We start from the raw sequence: 14,289 nt of genomic DNA on the forward strand, positions 1-14,289 counted from the left end.
TAATATGTAACTTAGATTATCATTATAAATCTATATAAAATGAACTACAGGAAACTCAATTATTTAGCAACGATGACCTTCACAAAGATCAACAGATAAGAAGTTGTACTAATGTGACACCCTTACTACCCCAACACATATATGAAAAAAAAAATTTATAATACATTTAAGAAGGTTAAATTTTCTAAGTTGGTAAAAGGGTTCACATAAAAAAATTCGACAATCACATTAATAGAGATATAAAACATAAAACACAAGAGTTTTACAAATTGTTTTCAAAACAATATTACAGTGCCAAATACACATAAATATTTCATCCTAGAAATCCTCTGCCCCGATGAGAGCATTCCCAGAATTTTAACTGTTGGCATCCTAGATGCCACTCGTAGCTGGATCTTCTTCTCCTAAAATATCCACAGTTTATACGGTGAGAAAAGAAAATATCTATATGCAAAGTACATACAAACACATCACAATATAATCTCATAATAACTCATTATTTAATAAAATATTCATAAGCATTTATCTATATATATATGTGTGTGTGTGTGTGTGTGTGTCATAATTTATCAACCATTCATCATATTCACATCTCAATTCACAATTACATCAATCCATCACAATCCACTTGAACATTACAATTCATTCATAATCCACACAAATTTCACTATGTCAAGGTCACGCTACCCTTTTTCCAACCTAGGGCCGTGCTCACCCCTGACATAACACTGTGCCAAGGTCACGCTACCCTTTTTAGTAGCCTAGGGCCGTGCTCACCCCTGACATAATACTGTGCCAAGGTCACGCTACCCATCAGCTTAGGGTCGTGCTCACCCCTGGTCATCAGTACCATAATCACATCTCATTCACATCTCAATCACATTCCACACTTCTCATTTCATAACTCAAATTCACATCACGTACATAATTCCACATCACATACACATCACATACACAACAGATAAGCCCAACAAAATGAGGGTTTACACACCCCTCAAGCAATTCACATCAAGATCATCCATTCTTAACGAGTAATATAGCAATAATATTCATAAATTATAATAATCAATAAGATAATCAATTTAATATAACAGTGAAACTCATAATTATTCCAAATTCTAGTTCACAGCACTTATGATTTCTTCTTTCTTCCCAGATCATTATTCCTACAATTTGGCATATCTATAGACCTCAACACATAATTTCAATAGAACTAATGATTCTTCAAATAAAATAATTATAAAATCATAATCCTAAGAAATTCTTCCTCTACCCAATTCCCTCATGTACTCTACATATAAATAATCCCCTTTTCCCCCGTACCTGGATGAATAGTAACTTGAGCAGAACCTTCTCTTCTTAGATAGGGACCAGAACTGTAAATAGACCAGAGCTTCCTCCTATGGATTCCTCTTGGTCTTCAAAGAGAAGAAGAGGAAATGAGAGAGAGTAGAAGAGAAGAGAGAATGAGAATTGAGGGATGGTTTGCAATGGAGAAGTGAAGGGCTATTTATAGCCTTCATAACACATTAAAATATAAGTAAAATGGGCTTAGTGGAGTAATATGAAATGAATTAGTGGAGTTGGTGGAGTTGGTAGAAGAATTAGTGGAGTTATTGGATGAGTTAGTGGTGCTGGTGGATGATTTAGTGGACACGTTCTTAAGCACGATGATTTAGACCTTCTAGATGGCAGAATTTGGTCAGGTGGTCTTCATGAAAGTTTTAGCCGTGGCTGTTATCTTTTCAGTCGTTTTGGAATCACCGAAAAAGGAGGTGTATAACTCCAGATATGACCGTTTTAGTGAATAGGAGTCAGGCTGCCAGCGTGAGTCAAAGCTGTTGCGGTGTTTAGAATATTTAACATGGTAGATGAATGAATTTGAAAATGGTTTCTTCATAACAGTTATACTATTTTCTCTTAGCTTTCCATTGATACAAAGTTTGCATCATTTGGACAACCACAGACCGAGTTATGCCCCAAAAACCGAGGCTTGCCAGTCAGCCCTGCGAAAACGATTTTAACAAAAAGAAAGTTTTTCAACTATTTAATTAAGTCCATTAACACACCTATCTTTCTAAAACCTACAATTAATCATAAATGGAGTGTAAATTAGCTACAATTGAAATAAAAGATAATCCTCAAATTATGACCAAATACTATGTAATAATAATAATAATAATAGTAATTACCATTTTGAAAATTGGGATGTTACAACTAATCTTATAAAATTCAACTTTATCTCATATAAAGATAAAAGTATTATCTACAAATCTTATGAAGGACACAAGTTCTATTCCATCATCTACTATATTAAAAATCACAACAACAAAAAAATATCACAGATTACCTAAATGATAGCAGTTTGACCTTTACTCATTAGAAAATGTCATAACTAGAATTTTAAATCTCCTTTTTAGATGATTTTAAAGTCATTGAAAATCTAATATCCAAGACTATAACTTTCATGAAAATCAAAAGAGCAAATTTGGTTTCAGTTAAGCAAATTAATCATTTACTTAAATGAAGTTAACTCGCTTTAAACAACCAACACTCAGTTTGAGCGACCAAAGCTTGTTGTAAGTGTCCAAAATTCTCAGCAACCAAGTTGGATAGCATCTTTCAATAACCACTCAAACTCGCTTGGAGTGACTATCCCATGGATTGTATGGGATAAGATAGGAGGGTGTGTCGTTTATCCATTGATGAAGAAATGATTGGATGCTTTTAACTTTTTAATGCAAAGCGTATCCATGCATGGGAACTGACCCACACTAGATCATTTGCAATCACAATTTCACATAGATTTCTGTGCATGTAAAGTGATGATGATGATGGAGGAAGGATGGGGCAAGTAATGGGTATCATTAGCCATGGTCCCATCATCATCATCATCTATTTTTCCGCTTAGCTACGTGTACAACAACCCTCCCAATAGAATTTTTAACTAAGGTGCAAACTTTGTTCTTTTATCCTAAAAATATAATTCATGAAAAAAGTTGTTCTGAATCTTCTTCACATGTTTTTCTGCTCCCATGTGCCTGTAGCCTTGTGCATGCAATTAATTTTTCCTTTCACATCCTTTCTTATCTGAATCTGTCTTGTAAAGTAGAAACATTTATAATATAAATGTTAACTATATTCAAATTAAATCAATTAACTTTAACCAAAAGACAGTATATCGTCAAGCAATATGTTCTACCTTTTATGCACAACTTTTTTATTCAATACATGAAAAACCTTAACGTAGCTTATCATTTGGCTCTTAACTTCGTAATAGTGGTGGTGCATTTGAATGAGTATTTGCAATTTATTTAGACATATCTTATAATCCATACGTATACAGAAAAGATATCTTTTAATAACTATTTTTTCATTTAAATAATAGATTATTATATCTTTCGTTTATTAAAAAATTAATAATTATTAATTATTATTCTTTTATAATAATCATCTACTTTATTATTATTTTTATTTTTTAAGTAAATATTAAACTTTGTCTCTTTTTTTAAAATATAAATATTATAATAGAAAAACTGGAAAAAAATAGTAAATATGATATATCCATAAACTGTTTTTTTAAAAGAAAAAAATTTCAGGATAACTATTAAAAATATATTATAATAATTTATATAAAAGCAGTTTAACTACATGTATTTTCCTCTTTGATTATGTAACAACTTTTTTTTACAAAGATTATCTAACAACTTGTGCATTAGATATAATCTATTAATGAGGTGAGATTTATAAATAATTAAATATATTAACTACGATGATTAATCTTTTTTTTTAATCCAAGATGATTTATATAATGTTCAAAAATTGACAATTAAAAATTAATTTATACTTGTAAAGTGTAACTTCTATTAACTAAACATTATTTTAACATTGATAAACATTGATCTTGTGATGAGTACCATAACTACTATTCATAATCTGAATCTTTTTGTACTATGAAATTGGTGGGAGTATCATTCGACTTCGTCGGAACTATTCTTAATCTAAATGTTATAAAAATAAATGTTACATAAAAATAATATATATATATATATATATATATATAAAATCATCATTTCAAAGAATATGAATAAAAAATAATGTAAGAAACTCAATCATTTTAAGTAACTCAACTATTTATGAAAGTGTCTTCTAAAAGCTTTTTCTATACACATTACCAAAAAAATAATCAAGTTGATGACAACATTTTAAGAAATTCAATTATTTATCAACTATTTAGTATTTTGTAACGACTCAGTAAGTCATTATACTTAATATAATATAATTACTATACAACAAAAAATATAAAATAATCTATTAATATAGAGTTCTTATGTAATAGTCACCAAGGCATTCATTCAACAGATAAATGCATATGGTGCAGAAAACTTAAAAATAGTTCCTACCAACATGACTGAAAACATAAAGTCCTTTATGTGGATACTTATATAGCGTGTACACATACAATGTACATCAACTATACAAGTACTAAAAATATAAGTCCTATGTGTCTATCAAAAGTCTAAACAAAATCATACTACATCAGAGTAGTTTCACAAAACTATGTCATCTCTAACATGACTCTCCAAGCAAGCCATCCAACCTAATCATATCTTACTCTCATATCAAGTGTGATCATTGCAGTCTAACCACAAGGAAAAGAAAAACTTGTGAAATAATCAACAAAACCATAAAAACACAAATTAACAACTTAAACAACAAGTTAGTTCAAAGCACAACATCAACGTTATCACCATCATTTACAACTTTCAATCCATCAAATACAACTTACAATATGAACAACATTATAAGCATAAACGAAAAAAATCAACTAATGTGTTATCACATATAATAACTTGTGGACATCTCCTACAACAAAGGTGACAATTTAAGTTGTTTGATCCTATCAAGTCACTACAAATGACCTATTGCAATGAGATCAAATGGATACAACTTTAAGCCTCCCAAAGAACATAGTAAACAACTTAAACTGATTTCTCAAGTTTCGTCACTTAAACTAAGAAAACCTAGGACCACTATCAGGGTAGAACAACTTAGGTGTGAGTCTACCATAGCCTTAGAATGCATATCTAAGTCTCACATGAAATTAGTCCACCAACTATCCTCCAAATACTACATACCTTTCTAGCAATTAGTTAAGAATCTTACTCCTCGACTTCATACTCTACTCAGTTTGATCACTTTATACATGTATAGCTCGATCTTACCCCCATACAAATCAACATTTGGTTACTTTATAATCAATGTGGCTTGACCTAACCCCACACTATTCCACATAAAACCTAGAGGAGATAACATAATAATAACTATCCATTTAAGAGCTGACCCACTCAATAACAAGTTCTCATCATTGGACTCCTAGAGCACCACAACTTATATCCATACATTGAAATATTTTAATTTTAAAAACAACTTTCATTCTCCTCTAATTTTTTTGTATCTTAAATTAGACATGTATCTCATCACCATTTATCAACTTAAACAACTCTCATTCAATTTGCAACTTACAACTAAAGTAACATCAAACATCATTATACATCATCCTAAATCAATGAATATCTATAGTAATACAATGTTATAATTATGTAAGTGAATCACCATACTTCAATACTTAAACAACTTAAAACACCAAGTTTCTCATTCAACAACTCATGCTCGATGATTCTTTTTGTAATTGACGTCATTAAGGTAGAGAGCATTTGGCTCGCCTATGCCCGAAGTCAATCCACTCGTGCCTAGTGTTGATAAGGCAGAGAACCCCTTTGCTAATCATGTATGATGTCGTTAAACCCACGTCTAGTCTCATTTAGGTAAAGAGTCTTTGCTTGACTCACACTTGACGCCTCTCAACCTCGACTTAGTGCTATCAAGTGAGAGAAATCCTTGAAGAATCACACATGATGCCTCTCATTCCACACACAACATATATATATAACTCAACTTCAGCATAAAACATCACATGCAACCAATATACTTCAAAAATCATCACATTCTTCTTTAAAGAAAAACCTTCAAGAACAATACTCAAACTCATTTTTATCTCATCAATTCCAACCAAATTCAATGACAAAGATGAAGAATACTTATAGAAATCAATAATCATCCTTCAACTATATTCAATCAACAAACGTCTCTTATCTTGAATCACTCCAAAAAGAGAAAAGATGAGGAAGAACTCGAAAAACTAAGCACGACTCTCAACTTTGGATTCTTGGCCTCCAAGCTTTGAATATAACAATCTACTAATATAGTTCGACTAAGGAAAGGATCTCACAAGGTTTTAGAAGAATCAAAAGAAGTAGGATTTTCTTTAGTTCTAGAGCTTATTTCACTAGCTTCTTTCTAACTTTTCTTAATATATGAACTTATGAAGTTCATGTCTTATGAAATGTTTTATATAGTATTTCTTAAATTTGGTCAACTTGACACTAACTAAAACTATCTTAACAACTTAATTCTTAAGGATCTCTAAACCCTTAAATATCTAAAATATTAAATATAATAATTCAACAAGTAATCATATATATCATATAATTAATTGATAAAGCTAAAATCATACAATGTTACATATATAGTTGATACTTCATTGCACATATCAATATATGTTTAATGTTGTAACATGTCCGATTAATAACTAGAAAAGTATACGATGCTAATTTCATATTTCCTTTGAACCTATATATAAAAATAAAAATTACTTAAATTTTTAGACAGAAATATAAATAAATTTTAATTAATTCAACTTTATTTAATATTTTTATTTAAAAAATATTCTCAAAACAATGAATTAAAATACAATCCACTATGAATGTTATCAAAAATATTTTTAAAATGCAATACATATTATATAAAATTGTAAAAATTAAATGAATTTAACTAATTTTTTTAATTTATGTAAAATTATTATTTTTTACTTATATTTTAGGAGAATATAGAGACTAAAAATTAAACTTTCTAATATAAAGACTAATCTACCAATTAATTTTAAATATATAAACCATGAGTTTTAATTGACGTCTGCAACAACAATTGAATCACAACATTAAAAAAGTTTTGATCCACCGTAATTCTGCAGATGCAGATGCATCCGCCGCGATTTATTTCTGCAATTTTTCACACTATCAAATATTACACTGCAATCAGAACTATGACCACAACCAGTAAATTAGAACTATGATATGAACCAAATGATTATTTTTAATTGCGTAAAAAGATTAAAACAGCGATAAGGCCTGTGCCTTGGTGATTGAACAAGAACAGAGCCCGTGATTGATCTTTCATATCCCGATCCGTTACCTTTTCCATTATTCTGAGTTCTGAAAAACTTTTTGATTTTGGTCGATCCACTGTTCTGGGGATTTGTTTTTGTCCATCATTGTTCTCAATCTTTTTATTTTTTTTGTCAAAATGCATTATTCTGATGTTTTGGTGCTTCAAAAATCAATGCTGGGCTCTATGCACGTCCTTTTACATGGCCCAAGTGTATTTATAATCACTTGAGCCCAAACATGCCCTTCTAAGTTTTTTTTTCAGCTGTAATTATATTTGTCCCTTTCAACTGAGATTCAGGGTAATTTTCTTCTCTTTATTATTTTTTCTTTATGCATTTCGTGTGAATACAATTCTTCAGCTGCCATCAAAGTGATCACATACTAAGCAAGAAATATTATATATAATGATATACAAAAAAATGTCATTATAGGTACAATATATATAGGTATATATCTATTTGATATATAGTTATATACAATTTTAGTGTTAATTTTGAATGAGATTTAATAATATATTTTATTGTCACTATAGTATATACTCACACTTTTTAATAATATACCAACATATATTATATTTATTATGTAGGTAAAAGTAGTTTTTAGTTATACGTATTATGTCACTATAGGATGTGTGTCACTATAGATGTGTGTCACTATATGACAATTTTTTTTGTAATGAATTTTGGAAGCATCCATGGGAAGCTTCAGGTCAAATGAATATTTCTAAAATTTATTTTACGGTAAAAGGTTTTAAAGAAAATTTATTAAATTGAAGAAATCTTTCGGTATAAAATATTTCAGAGAAATATTGAATTATTGATAATTAAAGACACAAAGCATCTATTAATAAAGTTCTATACATTTAATTGATAGTTGAGATTTTTAAACACGTTGAAAAGTGTTTGATTCTCTAAAACATGGAACAAGAAAAAAACTCAGTTGGAAGACACAAAACTCATTTATATGGTAATCTCTACTACATATACGGAAAGGAATTAGCCAAAAACTATCAGATGGAGATATCATTAGTTTGCGGGGGGAAAAAACACAAGCATCTTATTTTAGGTGGATGATCCAATTCGATACTTGCTCTTAATAATTACCCATAAAAGTAACCTATTGTTGTGCTAGAATTAGTTTTCTCCTATTTTAAGGTTACTAAACATTAGAGTTAGTAATTAAATTAAAATATTACTTAATTCTTAGCATCAATGTAATAGTAAAAAATTTAAATAACATGTATAAAGTCTTATATTCCTACACTGCGATCATCTTGTTGATAAGAAATAAAATAAAATAAAATACCAATAATGGGGGCGTTTAGAAATTGGTATACCATCTTCACAACTGAATTCTATAAAGAAGATAAATGCATCAATTGTGGCCGCAATTTCAGGCCCTATGGACAAGGTGAAGACATGCACAGCTGGCAAGATTGGCATCCCAAAAATCATATTGGGAAGAGATGGTGGACCATATAGAGAATGTGTGTCCCACATTTCCACCAATAGTGAACAAACTTCCAAACCCACTTTTTCTCTTCAACCAATAATCTAATATGTTAATAGCTACACTTATGAAGTGGAGTCCATGACTTGTGCATGTAGCAAGAACCAGACAAACATACCATCCAAGAATTAAAATCCACCAAACTAACTTCACCTTTTCCAAACATGGAACTATTTTCTGATAATATTATTATTCTGTGTCGTTCCCTGATTTCTTGGCACTGAATAGTATATTATTAATAAATGGGTACATTTGGTTACAATAATTAAGATTATTAGTTGGGCTATGGGTTTCCAATACGAACTTCAAATGAACAGAGACCAAAGTCCTCTCTAGCTAGGGCATTGATTTGAGGTCAACAAGAATGGTGTTCACGTTTATGGTTGCTGCTGTCAGCATCAATATATATTTATATGAATGCTGACTCTGAAATTAACAATAAATTGAATTTAATAGAATGAAGTCTCTTCTCCTCGTGCCTTCTGAGTTTTGACATAAACGTTGACAGGTAAAGAAGGAAAATGTGTCCTTCAACTTCATCTGCATGCAACCTTCGAACGATTCAAGAGAGATTTTTTTGTGGCGCGTGGTAGAGTTGGAGATTTTTGTACGAGCAAATTAAGAAATAACTAGCCATTTTAAACTAATTACATCTATTTGTCGGGAAAATGGTGCCTCCTTAACATAAATTTCACAATCAAATAAGGTATAAAAGAAGAATCTAATGGTGTGTTTGGATAAGAAATTTATACAGGATAATTCATTTATTTGAATAATTTCAAGTTTCTTGAGGTGAAATGTTTTGTTTTTGTTTGGATGAAAAATTTACAAAGAATTTAAAATCTAAGTATTTGTAAAATTTCTTAAAATAGTATAATTTCAAATTCTCCCAAAAATGGAAGAATTTGAAATTTCTCATATTTGTTTTTCTTATTACCTATATATTTTATCTTATCTCTTCATTCTTTTAAATATTAGATATTCAAAAATATTTTTAAAATTATTAAATATTATCTAATATTAATTTTTAAAATTATTAAATATTTAAAAATGGATTAATATTTGTTCTTATAAAATTTAATTTAAAAATCTCAACATATAAATATATTTTTAAAATCAATTTTATTATGGTGAAATCAAATTATCATATTCAACCTAACAATTTAAAATTTAATAAATTTAAATTAACTCATCCAAATAAAATATTTTAAGAATGATAGAAATTGAAATAAAAAATAATTCAAATATCAAGAATTTAAAATTCTTTAAATTTATAAAATTTCTCATCCATACACTCTACAAGACTTTTATAATTAAGGTAAAAAATTAGCCAATATTTTTTTATAAAAAAAACCCAATTAGGACACTTGATATATAGGTTAAACATATATCTTTTTAAAACTACCTTGAAATTAGCATATTGAAGAAATGAAGATGAAAAGAAAGGTACGTGAAATGGTGCAGTCGTGTAGAAGCAAAATTAGACGTTGATGAAAGGGGAAATAAAAGTTGGCTCTCTAAACAGGTGCAGCCATAATTGGTGAAGCACTCGAGTAGCGGCAAGAGCAAGATCATGTCCACGTGCCATCACGTGTACCTCCAAATACCAAATCAGATTAATGAATTCACTCTTCTTCTTGTTGCTTACTCATGTAGTAGTTACTAGTAATCATGATTTCTAAGTTGAGAAATTAACTAGCTGATCGTATTTTCGGATAATGATGTCATTATTTATGGACCACGCATGACATTGTTCACGTAAATTGCCCGGTGGATGCGTATCATTGTGTTTTATCTGTAGGTTATTGCTAACCAGTGTCTTAAGGCACTGATTAAGAAATTAATAAGTAAAAAAAAATATTGATAACTGAAATAAAGTTGTATGAGAGAATGTGTGAATATATTGTTTAATAAAAAAAATTACTTCTAATTCTTTAGTCAATGTATTAGGGGTTGGGTACTGTTAACATTTTTCTTATTTTTATATCAATATATAGAAATCGATCTTGATATTGAGATTGGTAAGAGAAATTATTTTAAGTCAAAAATAATACTTTGTGTGACATTCTTTATTTCATATATCATAATATACAAATAAATAAAATTGAATAGAAAATTTTATCATAAATTAATTTTAAATGTTAGACATAGAGAATAGCATATTTTAACATAAGCAATTAACAATTAAAATTCAACTAAAATTAGTGCAATGAAATAATATCCTAAAACATAATTAAAAGAAAAATAAGTCGTTCTAATATCTCATTTTATCATAGCATAAACTTAATCGTAGGGATTAAACTTCATTATCAACAACCTCAACATCACGATGTAAATCACTTGCAATAGCAACAAACACAAAATAAGGAGAATAAGAAACATTTTACTCTGACTCGCAACATAGAATGTAGTCGAGTAGCCTAACACAAGTAATATTACAATAAATTTAAACATGGTAACAATAGAATAATGATACAATAATCCTATAGGCTAATACATGATCCCCAAGTACACAATGGATGAAATCAAGATTTTCTAAACCTAGTTGTTCCTAACGACTGATCCCCAAGCTTTTACACATGGAAATCTTCTCTAACGGTATATTTCATATTGTACTCTTCCAAAACAAGTATGCACATGATGTATACCAAATAAAACTCTCTACAATAACACATCAAATAACATATCATACAAGTCATCAACCATTCTCAATCATGTAATTAACAAGCTCAATTGTATCAAATGGGTATTAACAATTAGCAATACAAGGATTACATCAATTGATTCATACATAGTTCACAATCATATCAATAGCATATACTCACATACACAACTAGTTATCAACATTAATTAGTACAATAATTACACAAGTTCATAGTTCAAACACAACATCATCTAAAACACCTCAAGATAGAATTATTATAAAATCATATAATTACAATCATATGTTAATACATCAATTATAGTCACTAAAAAATCAACATCCATATAAAAAGAAATATCATAAAGAAATAGTAATTCTTAATTGTATATGCTTTATAGATGTAATGTTTTAGTTAGACATTGATTTTTTTCCACCAAAGTTTTGATGAGGTTGTGAATGTCATGTAAGTAGGGTTTAAATTTTTATTTTATTTATTTTGTGTATAATGTTTTTTTAGTCAAAGAAAAATAAATATTAACTATATTAGATAATATCATTAACCCGCACGATAGAAATACACGTCATATGAGTATTTTAAAAGTTTTTCTTTTAAATGATCATATAACTTTAAATAATTATATATATATATATATATATATATATTACTTATTTCAAGAATAAATTTATTTAAATTTATTCTACTTAATAATCTATATTATATTTTAATTATTTAACTATTAAATTAAAAAAAATTAATGTATAAATTTAAAAAAAAATTAAAAATTTTAAAAAATTATTTAATATTCTTTTTCATCAATCCAAATTAACGGATAATCATAAAAGTATGTTATATGTTAATTTGAATTAATAAAATGAAATATAAAATAATTTAAAAAATTAAAATTTGTAGACTTAATTTATACATTGAAATTTTTTAGTTGAACTATTAAATTTTTGAAATTTAATATAAAATATAAGTTATTGAATGGAATAAATTTATTGGAATAAATATGTGTGTGTTATATGACCTAACTAATTTTAAAAAAAAAAAAGTTATTTTCACAATATACATTTTTTTTCCACAAAATTACTTTGAAGTAATGTGATATTTTTAATGCATATTACAAAGTGTGAATATAAATAATCAAATTAAGCAATATAATTATGAGGAAAAATAATTTATATTAAGAGGATGACCATATAATAATTTATGTAAGACTCTACTCTCTTCTTTCCCTCTTTTCCTTTTTTCTTAATTTCTCCATTCCTTTATCTTCTTGCTCTCTTTCTCTCCGAGAGAGTTGTGGTAATTGTGTGTGTACAATGATAGGAGTTTAATTATAAACATTTGTCTTTTAATTCGCTCCTAGGTATTTAATAATTCATCTCTTTTATTTAAGCCACGTTATCTTATTACTAATTTAATTATTTAAATAAAAATATTTATTATTGTTATTTATTAAATATAAAATTACACACAATTATATTTTATTGGACCTTGAAAAGACCATTATTCCTTTAATAACCGCATCCTTTTTAAATAAAATTAAATATTAATTTATTAATTAAAACACTATTAATTGTTAATATAATCTTTAAGTGATATTAAATTATTAAATTTAATTTTGCTAGACATTAGATTATCCAGTTCGATTCGATTCTCAAACAATTCGATTTAACTAAAGAATTAAAAAGGTCCAATTCATTTTTTTTATATCTAATTAAAATGGTTCATTTTTATGATTCTAATTCAGTTCAGTTTTCACTTTAGCCGCATTGGAAGTAGATTATTATTAATCTCAAGTGATCAAACATTGCTTATAATAATATATAGGAATTTAAACTCATGAATCCCCTTTTGAAAGATCTTCTAAAAACAAAGGAACTTTATTTAAATATCATTAGTTTTAGAGTTAACCTTACAAATTTACTTAAGATTCCTAATCAATGACCAAAAACAATTAAAATATAAAATTAAGCCTAAAATTTAAATGTTCTTAATTTTCAAACAAAAGTTTTAATTTTTATAAATTTTAGGTAAAATATGTTTAAAATTAACATCAAACATACACACACCAGCGAGTTTATTAAATGTGTTAGTTGGTATATCAGTTTCCCGTTATTATAACTTTTTCTCATCTTCATTTGATAAAATTAAAATGAGAGCAATGAGAAGATGCTATTTATTGAAGAGAAAAACACATAAAAAGGAGTAAAAGTGTCTAAATGCAAGTAACGGCCAACAGCCACCACCACTTCCACCTACCTGACCAATACAAATGTTTCTATCTGAAATGTTTTTCAACAATTTCTTAATAAACATTAAATAAATAAAATATTAAAAATAAATACATTTGATGTTTTATTTTAAGAATATAAATGTAACAATCCGCCATGATCTCTACACTTAGTGGAATCGCACTACTACTAGCAAACTAAGAGAAATATTAAGCTGGATAACTCATACATACAAGTATAGCTAAGAATAAAAATAACTAAGTTTCTGTATACAAAATAGAACACCATATATGTACAGTCATCCCAAAAATAATATTCCCTAGTGTCGGTCAAGCACAAACAAAATTGTTACCCAAAATGGTAACTCTAACACGAGGATCAAACTTCCCGTCTCGCAACGGTCACCTCAACTCCAAGCTATCCCTAACCTGCTCTCATACCAGGTATGATCATTGCAGCCCCACCACAAGGAAACAGAAGGGTAAGCTAGAGTTCAAAAATCAATCATACAAGTACAAAAAAAAAATCTATACTACACATGCGTCTAACTCAAGTCCCAAAAGAACTTTCATCTCAATCAAATCATCCATTCATCAAACATGAAGTTAA

The 14,289-nt window shown here is 28.2% G+C and overlaps 1 long non-coding RNA gene across 1 annotated transcript; it reads right to left on the minus strand.

Moving 5' to 3' along the window:
* Positions 1 to 201: 201 nt before the first annotated feature.
* Positions 202 to 2,515, minus strand: LOC145956961 (uncharacterized). Its single transcript, XR_014433392.1, has 2 exons — positions 1,324 to 2,515; positions 202 to 404 (listed from the first exon to the last, which is right to left on the minus strand). It is a non-coding gene; the product is annotated as an uncharacterized LOC145956961 (long non-coding RNA).
* Positions 2,516 to 14,289: the final 11,774 nt, after the last annotated feature.

Source organism: Cajanus cajan, chromosome 4 (genome assembly GCF_000230855.2).
Source record: "Cajanus cajan strain Asha chromosome 4, NIPB_CcT2T_4, whole genome shotgun sequence".
Lineage (NCBI taxonomy): Eukaryota > Viridiplantae > Streptophyta > Magnoliopsida > Fabales > Fabaceae > Cajanus > Cajanus cajan.